Here is a 16,558-nt window from a genome sequence, read left to right as displayed (position 1 = left end):
AGGTTATTAGGTACAGTAGGGTTGAGGGTCAAGTCAATTGGGAGGTGAGTTTGAATGGAGAAAAACTGGAGGAAGTGAAGTGTTTTAGATATCTGGGAGTGGATCTGGCAGCGGATGGAACCATGGAAGCGGAAGTGGATCATAGGGTAGGGGAGGGGGCGAAAATTCTGGGAGCCTTGAAGAATGTGTGGAAGTCGAGAACATTATCTCGGAAAGCAAAAATGGGTATGTTTGAAGGAATAGTGGTTCCAACAATGTTGTATGGTTGCGAGGCGTGGGCTATGGATAGAGTTGTGCGCAGGAGGATGGATGTGCTGGAAATGAGATGTTTGAGGACAATGTGTGGTGTGAGGTGGTTTGATCGAGTAAGTAACGTAAGGGTAAGAGAGATGTGTGGAAATAAAAAGAGCGTGGTTGAGAGAGCAGAAGAGGGTGTTTTGAAATGGTTCGGGCACATGGAGAGAATGAGTGAGGAAAGATTGACCAAGAGGATATATGTGTCGGAGGTGGAGGGAACGAGGAGAAGAGGGAGACCAAATTGGAGGTGGAAAGATGGAGTGAAAAAGATTTTGTGTGATCGGGGCCTGAACATGCAGGAGGGTGAAAGGAGGGCAAGGAATAGAGTGAATTGGAGCGATGTGGTATACCGGGGTTGACGTGCTGTTAGTGGATTGAATCAAGGCATGTGAAGCGTCTGGGGTAAACCATGGAAAGCTGTGTAGGTATGTATATTTGCGTGTGTGGACGTATGTATATACATGTGTATGGGGGGGGGGTTGGGCCATTTCTTTCGTCTGTTTCCTTACGCTACCTCGCAAACGCGGGAGACAGCGACAAAGTATAAAAAAAAAATAATAAAATATATATATATATACGAATAAAGTGTATATGAACGCGCACCTTCATAGAACATACAAAGCTCCAACAGCTAGGATCGAATATTTTTTCAGAGACGAAAAAGACTAAAGATTTCTTAGCCACAAAAGAGTTCAATGCAACTTTCAACGCCAATCGCAATTTCATGTTTACAAACTGTGCCTAAGCGGTTCGATACCTTAACGGTGATTGGGTGTCGAGTGTAAAACGGGATATGTAGGTTACCTGAGGGAACACATTTACGAAATGTGCAAAAAAAGCCTCCTCAAGCTGACAGCATTAGAGAAAAAAAAAATGCACAAGTATCGTTAAGACTCAATTTCTTTTATATATGAATTATCAATTCTTGTGAATATACAATTTAGATTATGATAAAATGGTAATTTTCTACAGCTGATCTTTACTGTGATTCGTTGCTCGTTTTTGGTTCCGGTGAACGTGCTGCAGGAGGTTGCGTCTTTTATGATTCTGGTGAATGTGCTTTGGGAAGGTGTACTTTGTATGGTTCTGGGGATTGTACTTCAGGAAGGTGTATCATTTATGGTTCTGACGAGTGCAATTCAGGGGTGTGTACCTTGTTTAGTTCTGGTGAATATAATTCATAATGATGTATTTTGTATGGATTTGGTGAATGTACTCCAGGAGTGTGTGTTTTGTATGGCGCTAGTAAATGCACTTTAAGAGGGAGTGATGTGTACACTAGGGGTGCGTAAGTCTACTGCCACTACACCATGGGACTCACATGTCAACAAGGGGAAACAAGGGGATTAGTTCCTCTACTTTCTCCACCGTTACAGTCAGAGTCTAATGTTTTGCATATAAACATAAGATTGGTGAGGTGGGCGATAGTTGATGATGGTAGTGAGGTGGTGTGTGTGTGTGTGTGTGTGTGTGTGTGTGTGTCTGTGTGTGATCTGACTGGTGTGTGGCCTGGTGGTCGTAGCAGTGTGTGTCGGGAGGTGGTAGTCACTCCGCGTACACAGAGCTGGTAATGATTCCTCTAAGTTTACCGGGGCGTCGCTCCGAGTGTCCCTAGTGAGGACCATTTCTCACCTCCCCAGTCATGACGTGAACATTAGCGGGAGTTAGGGATCCCAGCGGGTGTGGTGCAGGGGTCAAATCCCTCCTACTGCGTCCACCAGCAGGGTGGAGGAGGCAGTGAGTCACACCCAGGGGAAGGAGCGGGACGGCCGGCTGGGCCTGCTGGAGACGCCCCTCTCGTGAACAGTCTGGGAGTTGTGTCTCGAGGCTTCGCTATATATCTAAGTCTCCTGCTTTGTTACCCACTGAAGGGTGAATTTTATATTTGATCTTTAAAGTTCGCGATTCCCACGACGGGACGACCCTTGAGCACGACGGTATGACCCTTGAACATAACGATACGACCCTTGAGAATATGACGGTCAGAAGGTCAGGCCATCATACCCAAGGGTCATACCGTCTTACTTAGAGGTCGTAACGAGTTGCTCAAGCGTCGTGCCGTTCTGCTGAAGGGTCGTAACGTCCTGCTCAAGGGTCACAACGTCGTGCTCAAGGGTCATACTGACGTGCTCAAGGGTCGTACCGAAGTCATCAAGGGTTGTACTGACATGCTCATTGGTCGTACCATCCTACTCAAGGGTCGTATCACAGCGTTTAAGGGTCGTACCTATGTGCTCAAGGGATAAGCTTGTTCCGTCAACTCTTCCAACGCACCATTCAGGTGTAAACTCCGTAGAACTCAAACTTGGATAATTAGATAGATAAGCCTCGCTTCTTCAGTCGTCATGTTTATTCAAGTTAATTACACATCATCAAGATAAAATCAGCTGTAGAGAACTGATGATTACATAGCCCAGGTCTACTACGAGAAAGAATGAAACAAACGGAGAAAATACAAATCTGAATCAAAAAATACAGCCAAGACATACTGAACTGACGACTAGAATTACCAAGAAGAGAGAGAGAGAGAGAGAGAGAGAGAGAGAGAGAGAGAGAGAGAGAGAGAGAGAGAGAGAGAGAGAGAGAGAGAGAGAGAGAGCGGAGGTTGTGTAAGCAAGACTCCAGCTTGATTAGAGTCAGCCTTTCTCCCCCCCACCCCCCCAAATCCCCATCTTCACTACCCTATCCGTTTTCCCTTGTCTTTCTTCTCATTTTTCTCGTCCCTTATATTCTACCTGCTCCCACCCCCAATCTCTCTCCCTGACATCCCCAACTCCCTCCCTCACCTTTCCTCACCTCTCTATGTGACCACCAACCTGACCCGTCTCTGACCTCTCGAAATATTTCTCCTCCACACACGCAAAAAAATACAAAACTGAAGGACGGTGGCGGACGGTATTTTGCCACGGTCAAGATGGTTGTGGCAATTTTCTAAGGAAGATTTCTGGTGGGTTGGTTAGCCTTGCACTCACTCCTGGACTGGAATATCTTGGTGACATTCTGGTGATTTGGTTTGCCTGAGTGACTCCTCTCTCCTCGGTGACTTCGTTTTACTTGGTTAATTCATTTTCTTTGATGACTTCGTTTTCTTTGGTGACTTCGTTTTTTTTTTTAAGGTTACACAAAAATCTGTTTTCTTTTAATTCTATAACTTCTATACGGGTGATATATTCGTGTCTAGTTTGTGTAGGTGGCTGTGTTCGGTCTGAATCACATGATCTTTTTTACATACATAATTTCTTAAGCGAATATTCTACTTGTCTTCCTCCATGTCCCGTTAATTTGTATAAAGAAAAACAAACCTTAATACGCACATACACACTATGCACCTTAGTGGTATAATGGTTAGCGTTACTAGCCAGGGGTTAACATGGGCCTGCCCGGTGTCGGACCCCCATGAGTTTAAATCCTGGGCGTGGCAGTCGGCCTACACCCAACCCAAGGGTTCATTCTACCCTCGGGGCTCGTCTATAAAAGGTTACCTGTCATCGTGTGTGTGTGTGTGTGTGTGTGTGTGTGTATACAGTGTATACATACATACATACATACGTACATACGAGTAGATTCATAATACATGCACTGCCTGCAAAAACTTTTTCCGCCTCCATACGTTACCAAATGCGAAGCCACACTTGCATTTCAGTCTTTTATCATCTCTCCTTGGCTATGATTACCACCTGCAGACGTCTTGGCATAGGGTTGGCAAGGTTCATGAAATATTCTAAGACAATGTTTTGAGTCCATGGGGTCTTGATCTCCTGAATGAGGCGGGGCACTGTTAAGGTGTTACAGGACGCAAGCTTGACTTGCATCTGGATCCCCAGGGATACGGGATAAAGAAAATATATATTTTTTTTGTTTTTTGCTTTGTCTCTGTCTCCCGCGTTTGCGAGGTAGCGCAAGGAAACAGACGAAAGAAATGGCCCAACCCACCTCCATACACATGTATATACATACGTCCACACACGCAAATATACATACCTACACAGCTTTCCATGGTTTACCCCGGACGCTTCACATGCCCGGATTCAATCCACTGACAGCACGTCAACCCCGGTATACCACATCGATCCAATTCACTCTATTCCTTGCCCTCCTTTCACCCTCCTGCATGTTCAGGCCCCGATCACTCAAAATCTTTTTCACTCCATCTTTCCACCTAAAATTTGGTCTCCCACTTCTCCTCGTTCCCTCCACCTCCGACACATATATCCTCTTGGTCAATCTTTCCTCACTCATTCTCTCCATGTGCACAAACCATTTCAAAACACCCTCTTCTGCTCTCTCAACCACGCTGTTTTCATTTCCACACATCTCTCGTACCCTTACGTTACTTACTCGATCAAACCACCTCACACCACACATTGTCCTCAAACATCTCATTTCCTGCACATCCATCCTCCTGCGCACAACTCTATCCATAGCCCACGCCTCGCAACCATACAACATTGTTGGAACCACTATTCCTTCAAACATACCCATTTTTGCTTTCCGAGATAATGTTCTCGACTTCCACACATTCTTCAAGGCTCCCAGAATTTTCGCCCCCTCCCCCACCCTATGATCCACTTCCGCTTCCATGGTTCCATCCGCTGCCAGATCCACTCCCAGATATCTAAAACACTTTACTTCCTCCAGTTTTTCTCCATTCAAACTTACCTCCCAATTGACTTGACCCTCAACCCTACTGTACCTAATAACCTTGCTCTTATTCACATTTACTCTTAACTTTCTTCTTTCACACACTTTACCAAACTCAGTCACCAGCTTCTGCAGTTTCTCACATGAATCAACCACCAGCGCTGTATCATCAGCGAACAACAACTGACTCACTTCCCAAGCTCTCTCATCCCCAACAGACTTCATACTTGCCCCTCTTTCCAAAACTCTTGCATTCACCTCCCTAACAACCCCATCCATAAACAAATTAAACAACCATGGAGACATCACACACCCCTGCCGCAAACCTACATTCACTGAGAACCAATGCGTGCATAGTGCCATTGTACAAAGGCAAAGGGGATAAGAGTGAGTGCTCAAATTACAGAGGTATAAGTTTGTTGAGTATTCCTGGTAAATCATATGGGAGGGTATTGATTGAGAGGGTGAAGGCATGCACAGAGCATCAGATTGGGGAAGAGCAGTGTGGTTTCAGAAGTGGTAGAGGATGTGTGGATCAGGTGTTTGCTTTGAAGAATGTATGTGAGAAATACTTAGAAAAGCAAATGGATTTGTATGTAGCATTTATGGATCTGGAGAAGCATATGATAGAGTTGATAGAGATGCTCTGTGGAAGGTATTAAGAATATATGGTGTGGGAGGCAAGTTGTTAGAAGCAGTGAAAAGTTTTTATCGAGGATGTAAGGCATATGTACGTGTAGGAAAAGAGGAAAGTGATTGGTTCTCAGTGAATGTAGGTTTGCGGCAGGGGTGTGTGATGTCTCCAATATATATATATATATATATATATATATATATATATATATATATATATATATATATATATATATATATATATATATATATATATATATATATATATATATATATATATATATATATATATATATATTCCTATGAGTCCACGGGGAAAAATGAATTCCTATAAATTCTTTATCCCCTATCCCTGGGGATGGAAGAGAAAGAATGCTTTGCACGCATTCCTCTCGTGTCGTATAAGGTGACTAAAAGGGACGGGAGCAGGGGGCTGGAAACCCTCTCCTCCCTGAGTTTTAACTTTCTAAAAGGGGAAACAGAAAAAGGAGTCACGCTGGAAATGCTCATCCTCCTCTAAGGCTCAGATTGGGGTGTCTAAATGTGTGAGGATGTAACCAAGATGAGAAAAAGCGAAAGATAGGTAGTATGTTTGAGGAGAGGAATCTGGATGTCTTGGCTCTGAGTGAAACGAAGGTTAAGGGTAAATGGGAAGAGTGGTTTGGGAATGTCTTGGGAGTAAAGTCAGGGGTTAGTGAGAGGAAAAGAGCAAGGGAAGGAGTAGCATAACTCCTGAAACAGGAGTGGTGGGAGTATGTGACAGAGTGTAAGAAAGTAAACTCTAGATTGATATGGGTAAAACTGAAAGTGGATGGAGAGAGATGGGAGATTATTGGTGCATATGGCCCTGCGCACGAGAAGAAAGATCATGAGGCAAGTATTTTGGGAGTAGCTGAGTGAGTGTGTCAGTAGTTTTGATGCACGAGACCGGGTTATAGCGATGTGTGATTTGAATGCAAAGGTGAGTAATGTGGCAGTTCAGGAAATAGTTGGTATACATGGGTGTTCAGTGTTGTAAATGAAAATCATAAAGAGCTTGTAGATATCTGTGCTGAAAAAGGACTGGTGATTAGGAATACCTGGTTTAAAAAGCGAGATATACATAAGTATACGTATGTAAGTAGGAGAGATGGCCAGAGAGTGTTATTGGATTATGTGTTAATTGAGAGGCACGCGAAAGAGAGACTTTTGGATGCTAATGTGCTGAGAGGTGCAACTGGAAGAATGTCTGATAATCATCTTGTGGAGGCGAAGATGAAGATTTGTAGAGGTTTTCAGAAAAGAAGACAGAATGTTTGGGTGAAGAGAGTGGTGAAGTAAGTGAGCTAGGAAAGGAGACTTATATGAGGAAGTACCAGGAGAGACTGAGTACAGAATGGAAAAAGGTGAGAACAAAGGACGTGAGGGGAGTGAGGGAGGAATGGGATTTATTTAGGGGAGCAGTGATGGCTTGCGCAAGGGATGCTTGTGGCATGAGAAGCATGGGAGGTGGGCAGATTACAAAGGATGGTGAGTGGTGGGATGAAGAAGTAAGATTATTAGTGAAAGAGAAGAGGGAGGCATTTGGACGATTTTTGCAGGGAAATAATGCAAATGACTGGGAGATGTATAAAGGAAAGATTCAAAAGGTAAAGAGAAAGGTGGAAGAGGCGAAAAAGAGGGCAAATGAGAGTTGGGGTGAGAGAGTATCATTAAATCTTAGGCAGAATAAAGAGATGTTTTGGAAGAAGGTAGATAAAGTGCGTAAGACAAGGGAACAAATGGAAACTTTAGCGAAGGGGGCTAATGGGAAGGTGATAACAAGTAGTGGTGATGTGAGGAGATGGAGTGAGAATTTTGAAGGTTTGTTAAATGTGTTTGATGATAGAGTGGCAGATATAGGGTGTTTTGGTCGAGGTGGTGTGTAAAGTCAAAGGGGTAGGGAGAATGATTTGGTAAACCTCGAAGAGGTAGTAAAAGCTTTGCGGAAGATGAAAGCCAGCAAGGTAGCGGGTTTGGATGGTATTGCAGTGGAATTCATTAAAAAAGGGGTTGACTCTATTGTTGACTGATAGGTGAGGTTACTTAATGTATGTATGACTCATGGTGAGGTGCCTGAGGATTGGTGGAATGCTTGCATAGTGCCATCTTACAAAGGCAAAGGGGATAAGAGTGAGTGCTCAAATTATAGAGGTATAAGTTCGTTGAGTATTCTTGGTAAATTATATGGGAGGGTATTGATTGAGAGGGTGAAGCCATGTACAGAGCATCAGATTGGGGGAGAGTAGTGTGGTTTCAGAAGTGGTAGAGGAAGTGTGGATCAGGTGTTTGCTTTGAAGAATGTATGTGAGGAATGCTTAAAAAAGCAAATGGATATGTATGAAGCATTTCTGGATCTGGAGAAGGCATATGATAGAGTTGACAGAGATGCTCTGTGGAAGGTATTAAGAATATATGGTGTGAGAGGTAAGTTGTTAGAAGCAGTGAAAAGTTTTTGTCAAGGATGTAAGGCATGTGTACGTGTAGGACGACAGGAAAGTGATTGGTTCTCAGTGAATGTTGGTTTGCTACAGGGGAGTGTGGTGTCTACATGGTTGCTTAATTTGTTTATGGGTGGGGGTTGTTACGGAGGTGAATGCAAGAGTTTTTGAGAGAGGGGCAAGTATGCAGTCTGTTGTGGATGAGAGAGCTTGGGAAGTGATTCAGTTGTTGTTCGCTGATGATACAGCGCTGGTGGCTGATTCGGGTGAGAAACTGCAGAAACTGGTGACTGAGTTTGGTAAAGTGTGTGAAAGAAGAAAGCTGAGAGAAAATGTGAATAAGAACAAGGTTATTAGGTACAGTAGGGTTGAGGGTCAAGTCAATTGGGAGGTAAGTTTTAATGGAGAAAAATTGGAGGAAGTGAAGTGTTTTAGATATATAGGAGTTGACTTGGCAGGGGATGGAATCATGGAAGCGGAAGTGAATCATAGGGTCTGGGACGGTGCGAAAGTTCAGGGAGCGTTGAAGAATGTGTGGAAGGAATATCTCGGAAAGGAAGAATGGGTATGATTAAAGGAATAGTGGTTCCAAAAATGTTATATGGCTGCGAGGCGTGGGCTGTAGATAGAGTTGTGCGGAGGAGGGTGGATGTGCTGGTAATGAGATGATTGAGGACAATATATGGTGTGAGGTAGTTAGATCGAGCAAGTAATAATTGGGTAAGAGAGATGTGTGCTAATAAAATGAGTGTGGTTGAGAGAGTAGAGGAGGGTGATTTGAAATGGTTTGGTCACATGGAGAGAATGAGTGAGGAAACATTGACCAAGTGGGTATATATGTCAGAGGTAGAGGGAACGAAGAGAAGTGGGAGACCAAATTGGAGGTGAATAGATGGAGTGAAAAAGATTTTGGGGTATCGGGGCCTCAACATGCAGGAGGGTGAAAAGCGTGCAAGGAATAGATTGAATTGGATGCGGTATATCGGGGTTGACATTCTGTCAATGGATTGAATCAGGTCATGTGAAGCGTCTGGGGTAAACCAAGCAAAGTTATGTGAGGCCTGGATGTGGAAAGGGAGCTGTGGTTTCGGTGCATTATACAAGACAACTAGAGACTGAGTGTTAACGAATGTGGCCTTTGTTGTCTTTTCCTAGCACTACCTCGTGCACATGCGGGTGGGAGGGGGTTGTTATTACATGTGTGGCGGGGTCGCGATGGGAATAAATAAAGTCCGAGAGTATGAATTATGTACATGTGTATATGTGTATATATCTGTGTGTATATATATGTATATGTTGAGATGTATAGGTATGTATATGTAAATGTATGTGAGTTGGTTGGGCCATTCTTTCGTCTGTTTCCCTGCGCTACCTCTCCAACGCGGGAGACACCACGTCGACCCCGGTATACCTCATCGTTCCAATTCACTCTATTCTTTGCACACCTTTCACACTCCTGCATGTTCAGGCCCCGATCACTCAAAATCTTTTTCAATCCATCTCTCAACATCTAATTGGGTCTCCCACTTCTCCTCGTTCCCTCCACATCTGACACATATATCCTCTTAGTCAATCTTTCCTCACTCATTCTCTCCATGTTACCAAACCATTTCAAAACACCCTCTTCTGCTCTCTCAACTACACTCTTATTACGTCACATCTCTCTTACCCAATTATTACTTTCTCGATCAAACCATCTCACACCACATATTGTCCTCAAACATCTAAGTTCCACCACATCCACCCTCCTACGCACAACTCTATCCATAGCCCACGCCTCGTAATCCATATAACATTGTTGGAACCACTATTCCTTCAAACATACCCATTTTCGCTTTTCGAGATAATGTTCTCCACATTCAACCATTACTTCAACGCTTCCAGAACTTTCACACCCTCCCCCACCCTATGATTCACTTCCGCTTCCATAGTTCCATCCGCTGCCAAATTCACTCCCAGATATCTAAAACACTTTACTTCCTCAAGTTTTTCTCCATTCACACTTACCTCCCAATTTACTTGTCCCTCAACCCTACTGTACCTAATAACCTTGCTCTTATTCACATTTACTATCAGCTTTCTTCTTTCTCACACTTTTAACAAACTCAGTTACCAGTTTCCGTAGTTTCCCACACGAATCAGCCATCAGCGCTGTATCATCAGCGAACAACAACTGACTCACGTGCCAAGCTCTCTCATCCCTAACAGACTGCATCCTTGTCCCTATTTCCAAAACTCTGGCATTCACCTCCCTAAAAACACCATCCATAAACAAATTAAACAACCATGGAGAAATCACACAGCCCTGCCGCAAATCTATATTCACTGAGAACCAATCACTTTTCTCTCTTCCTACACGTACACATGCCTTACATCTTCGATAAAAACTTTTCAATGCTTCGAACAACTTGCCACCCACACCGTATATTCTTAATACCTTCTACAGGGCATCTCTATCAACTCTATCATAAGCCTTCGCCAGATCCATATATATATATATATATATATATATATATATATATATATATATATATATATATATATATATATATATATATATATATATATATATATATATATACATATATATATATATATATATATATATATATATATATATATATATATATATATATTATATATATATATATATATATATATATATATATATATATATATATATATATATATATATATATATATATATATATATATATATATATATATATATATATATATACATATATATATATATATATATATATATATATATATATATATATATATATATATATAAATATATATATATATATATATATATATATATTTTTTTTTTCATACTATTCGCCAATTCCCGCGATAGCGAGGTAGCGTTAAGAACAGAGGACTGGGCCTCTGAGGGAATATCTTCACCTGGCCACCTTCTCTGTTCCTTCTTTTGGAAAAAAAAAAAAAAAAAGGGAAGGGAGCGGGGGGCTGGAAATCCTCCCCTCTCGTTTTTTTTTTTTTTTTCCAAAAGAAGGAACAGATATATATATATATATATATATATATATATATATATATATATATATATATATATATATATATATATATATATATATATATATATATATATATATATATATATATATATATATATATATATATATATATATATATATATATATATACCTTGCGAGGTAGCGCAAGGAAACAGACGAAAGAAATGGCCCAACCCCCCCCCCCATACACATGTACATACACACGTCCACACACGGAAATATACATACCTACACAGCTTTCCATGGTTTACCCCGGACGCTTCACATGCCTTGATTCAATCCACTGACAGCACGTCAACCCCTGTATACCACATCGCTCCAATTCACTCTATTCCTTGCCCTCCTTTCACCCTCCTGCATGTTCAGGCCCCGATCACACAAAATCCTTTTCACTCCATCTTTCCACCTCCAATTTGGTCTCCCTCTTCTCCTCGTTCCCTCCACCTCCGACACATATATCCTCTTGGTCAATCTTTCCTCACTCATTCTCTCCATGTGCCCAAACCATTTCAAAACACCCTCTTCTGCTCTCTCAACCACGCTCTTTTTATTTCCACACATCTCTCTTACCCTTACGTTACTTACTCGATCAAACCACCTCACACCACACATTGTCCTCAAACATCTCATTTCCAGCACATCCATCCTCCTGCGCACAACTCTATCCATAGCCCACGCCTCGCAACCATACAACATTGTTGGAACTACTATTCCTTCAAACATACCCATTTTTGCTTTCCGGGATAATGTTCTCGACTTCCACACATTTTTCAAGGCTCCCAAAATTTTCGCCCCCTCCCCCACCCTATGATCCACTTCCGCTTCCATGGTTCCATCCGCTGACAGATCCACTCCCAGATATCTAAAACACTTCACTTCCTCCAGTTTTTCACCATTCAAACTCACCACCCAATTGACTTGACCCTCAACCCTACTGTACCTAATAACCTTGCTCTTATTCACATTTACTCTTAACTTTCTTCTTCCACACACTTTACCAAACTCCGTCACCAGCTTCTGCAGTTTCTCACATGAATCCGCCACCAGCGCTGTATCATCAGCGAACAACAACTGACTCACTTCCCAAGCTCTCTCATCCCCAACAGACTTCATACTTGCCCCTCTTTCCAAGACACTTGCATTTACCTCCCTAACAACCCCATCCATAAACAAATTAAAGAACCATGGAGACATCACACACCCCTGCCGCAAACCTACATTCACTGAGAACCAATCACTTTCCTCTCTTCCTACACGTACACATGCCTTACATCCTCGATAAAAACTTTTCACTGCTTCTAACAACTTGCCTCCCACACCATATATTCTTAACACCTTCCACAGAGCATCTCTATCAACTCTATCATATGCCTTCTCCAGATCCATAAATGCTACATACAAATCCATTTGCTTTTCTAAGTATTTCTCACATACATTCTTCAAAGCAAACACCTGATCCACACATCCTCTACCACTTCTGAAACCACACTGCTCTTCCCCAATCTGATGCTCTGTACATGCCTTCACCCTCTCAATCAATACCCTCCCATATAATTTACCAGGAATACTCAACAAACTTATACCTCTGTAATTTGAGCACTCACTCTTTTCCCCTTTGCCTTTGTACAATGGCACTATGCACGCATTCCACCAATCCTCAGGCACCTCACCATGAGTCATACATACATTAAATAACCTTACCAACCAGTCAACAATACAGTCACCCCCTTTTTTAATAAATTCCACTGCAATACCATCCAAACCTGCTGCCTTGCCGGCTTTCATCTTCCGCAAAGCTTTTACTACCTCTTCTCTGTTTACCAAATCATTTTCCCTAACCCTCTCACTTTGCACATGTATATATATATATATATATATATAAATATATATATATATATATATATATATATATATATATGTATATATATATATATATATATATATATATATATATATATATATATATATATATATATATATATATATATATATATATATATATATATATATATATATATATATATATACATATATATATATATATATATATATATATATATATATATATATATATATATATATATATATACATATATATTATCCCTGGGGATAGGGGAGAAAGAATACTTCCCACGTATTCCCTGCGTGTCGTAGAAGGCGACTAAAAGGGGAGGGAGCGGGGGGCTGGAAATCCTCCCCTCTCACTTTTTTTTTTAATTTTCCAAGAGAGGGAACAGAGAAGGGGCCCAGGTGAGGATATTCCCTCAAGGGCCCAGTCGCTGTTCTCAACGCTACCTCGCTAATGCGGGAAATGGCGAATAGTATGAAAGAAGAAAGATATATATATATATATATATATATATATATATATATACATATATATATATATATATATATATATATATATATATATATATATATATATATATATATATATACATATATATATATATATATATATATATATATATATATATATATATATATATATATATATATATATATATATATATATATATATACATATATATATATATATATATATATATGTATATGTATATATATATATATATATATATATATATATATATATATATATATATATATATATATATATATATATATATATATATATATATATATATATATATATATATATATATATATATATATATATATATATATATATATCTTCTTTTAAACTATTCGCTATTTCCCGCGTTAGCGAGGTAGCGTTAAGAACAGACGACCAGGCCTTTTTTGGAATATCCTCACCTGGCCCCCTCTGTCCTTCTTTTGGAAAATTAAAAAAAAACGAGAGGGAAGGATTTCCTGCCCACCGTTCCCTCCCCTTTTAGTCGCTCTCTACGACACTCAGGGAATACGTGGGAAGCATTCTTAATTCCCCATCCCCGGGGATATATATATATATATATATATATATATATATATATATATATATATATATATATATATATATATTTTTTTTTTTTTTTTTGTCGCTGTCTCCCGCGTTTGCGAGGTAGCGCAAGGAAACAGACGAAAGAAATGGCCCAACCCACCCTCATACACATGTATATACATACGTCCACACACGCAAATATACATACCTACACAGCTTTCCATGGTTTACCCCAGTCGCTTCACATGCCTTGATTCACTCCACTGACAGCACGTCAACCCCGGTATACCACATCGCTCCAATTCACTCTATTCCTTGCCCTCCTTTCACCCTCCTGCATGTTCAGGCCCCGATCACACAAAATCTTTTTCACTCCATCTTTCCACCTCCAATTTGGTCTCCCTCTTCTCCTCGTTCCCTCTACCTCCGACACATATATTCTCTTGGTCAATCTTTCCTCACTCATTCCCTCCATGTGCCCGAACCATTTCAAAACACCCTCTTCTGGTCTCTCAACCACGCTCTTTTTATTTCCTATGAGTCCACGGGGAAAATGAAACACGAAAAGTTCCCAAGTGCACTTTCGTGTAATAATCACATCATCAGGGGAGACACAAGAGAGAAATATAACAGTTAGTTGATATACATCGAAGAGTCGAAGCTAGGACGCCAATTGGTAAACATGTTTACCAAAGGGCGTCCAAATTTGTCTCTTCGATGTATATCAACTGACTGTTATATTTCTCTCTTGATGATGTAATTATTACACGAAAGTGCACTTGGGAACTTTTCGTGTTTCATATTTTCCGTGGACTCATAGGAATATTTTGATCACGCGCAAAATTGTGATCCTCTTCAAATATATATATTTATATATATATATATATATATATATATATATATATATATATATATATATATATATATATATATATATATATATATATTTATTTTTGCTTTGTCGCTGTCTCCCGCGTTAGCGAGGTAGCGCAAGGAAACAGACGAAAGAATGGCCCAACCCGCACACATACACATGTATATACATACACGTCCACACACGCAAATATACATACCTATACATCTCAATGTACACATATATATACACACACAGACATATACATATATACACATGTACATAATTCATACTGTCTGCCTTTATTTGTTCCCATCGCCACCTCGCCATACATGGAATAACAACCCCCTCCCCCTCATGTGTTTGAGGTAGCGCTAGGAAAACACACCAAACGCCCCATTCGTTCACACTCAGTCTCTAGCTGTCATGTAATAATGCACCGAAACCACAGTTCCCTTTCCACATCCAGGCCCCACACAACTTTCCATGGTTTACCCCAGACGCTTCACAAGCCCTGGTTCAATCCATTGACAGCATGTCGACCCCGGTATACCACATCTTTCCAATTCACTCTATTCCTTGCACGCCTTTTACCCTCCTGCATGTTCAGGCCCCGATCGCTAAAAATCTTTTTCACTCCATCTTTCCATCTCCAATTTGGTCTCCCACTTCTCATCGTTCCCTCCACCTCTGACATATATATCCTCTTGGTCAATCTTTCCTCACTCATTCTCTCCATGTGACCAAACCATTTCAAAACAACCTCTTCTGCTCTCTCAACCACACTCTTTTCATTTCCACATATCTCTCTTACCCTTACATTACTTACTCGATCAAACCACCTCACACCACATATTGTCCTCAAACATCTCATTTCCAGCACATCCACCCTCCTGCGCACAACTCTATCCATAGCCCACGCCTCGCAACCATACAACATTGTTGGAACCACACTTCCTTCAAACATACTCATTTTTGCTTTCCGAGATAAGGTTCTAGGCTTCCAAACATTCTTCAAGGCTCCCAGAATTTTCGCCCCCTCCCCCACCCTATGATTCACTTCCACCTCCATGGTTCAATCCGCTGCCAGATCCAATCCCAGATATCTAAAACACTTTACTTCCTTCAGTTTTTTTCCATTCAAACTTACCTCCCAATTGACTTGACCCTCAACCCTACTGTACCTAATAACCTTGCTCTTATTCACATTTACTCTTAACTTTCTTCTTTCACACACTTTACCAAACTCAGTCACCAGCTTCTGCAGTTTCTTACATGAATCAGCCACCAGAGCTGTATCATCAGCGAACAACAACTGAATCACTTCCAAAGCTCTTTCATACAAAAAGACTGCATTCTTGCCCCTCTTTCCAAAACTCTTGCATCTAACCTCCCTAACAACCCCATACGTAAACAAATTAAACAACCATGGAGACATCACACACCCTTGCCGCAAACCTACATTCACTGAGAACCAATCACTTCCCTCTCCTCCTACACGTACACATGCCATACATCCTCGATAAAAACTTTTCACTGCTTCTAACAACTTGCCTCCCACACCATATATTCTTAAAACCTTCCACAGAGCATCTCTATCAACTCTATCATATGCCTTCTCCAGATTCATAAATGCAACAAACAAATCCATTTGTTTTTCTAAGCATTTCTCACAAACATTCTTCAAAGCAAACACCTGATACACACATCCTATACCACTTCTGAAACC

This window comes from Panulirus ornatus, chromosome 3 (genome assembly GCF_036320965.1).
Source record: "Panulirus ornatus isolate Po-2019 chromosome 3, ASM3632096v1, whole genome shotgun sequence".
Taxonomy (NCBI): domain Eukaryota; kingdom Metazoa; phylum Arthropoda; class Malacostraca; order Decapoda; family Palinuridae; genus Panulirus; species Panulirus ornatus.
The sequence above is the reverse complement of the archived record's forward strand: the minus strand, read 5'-3'. Positions refer to the sequence as shown.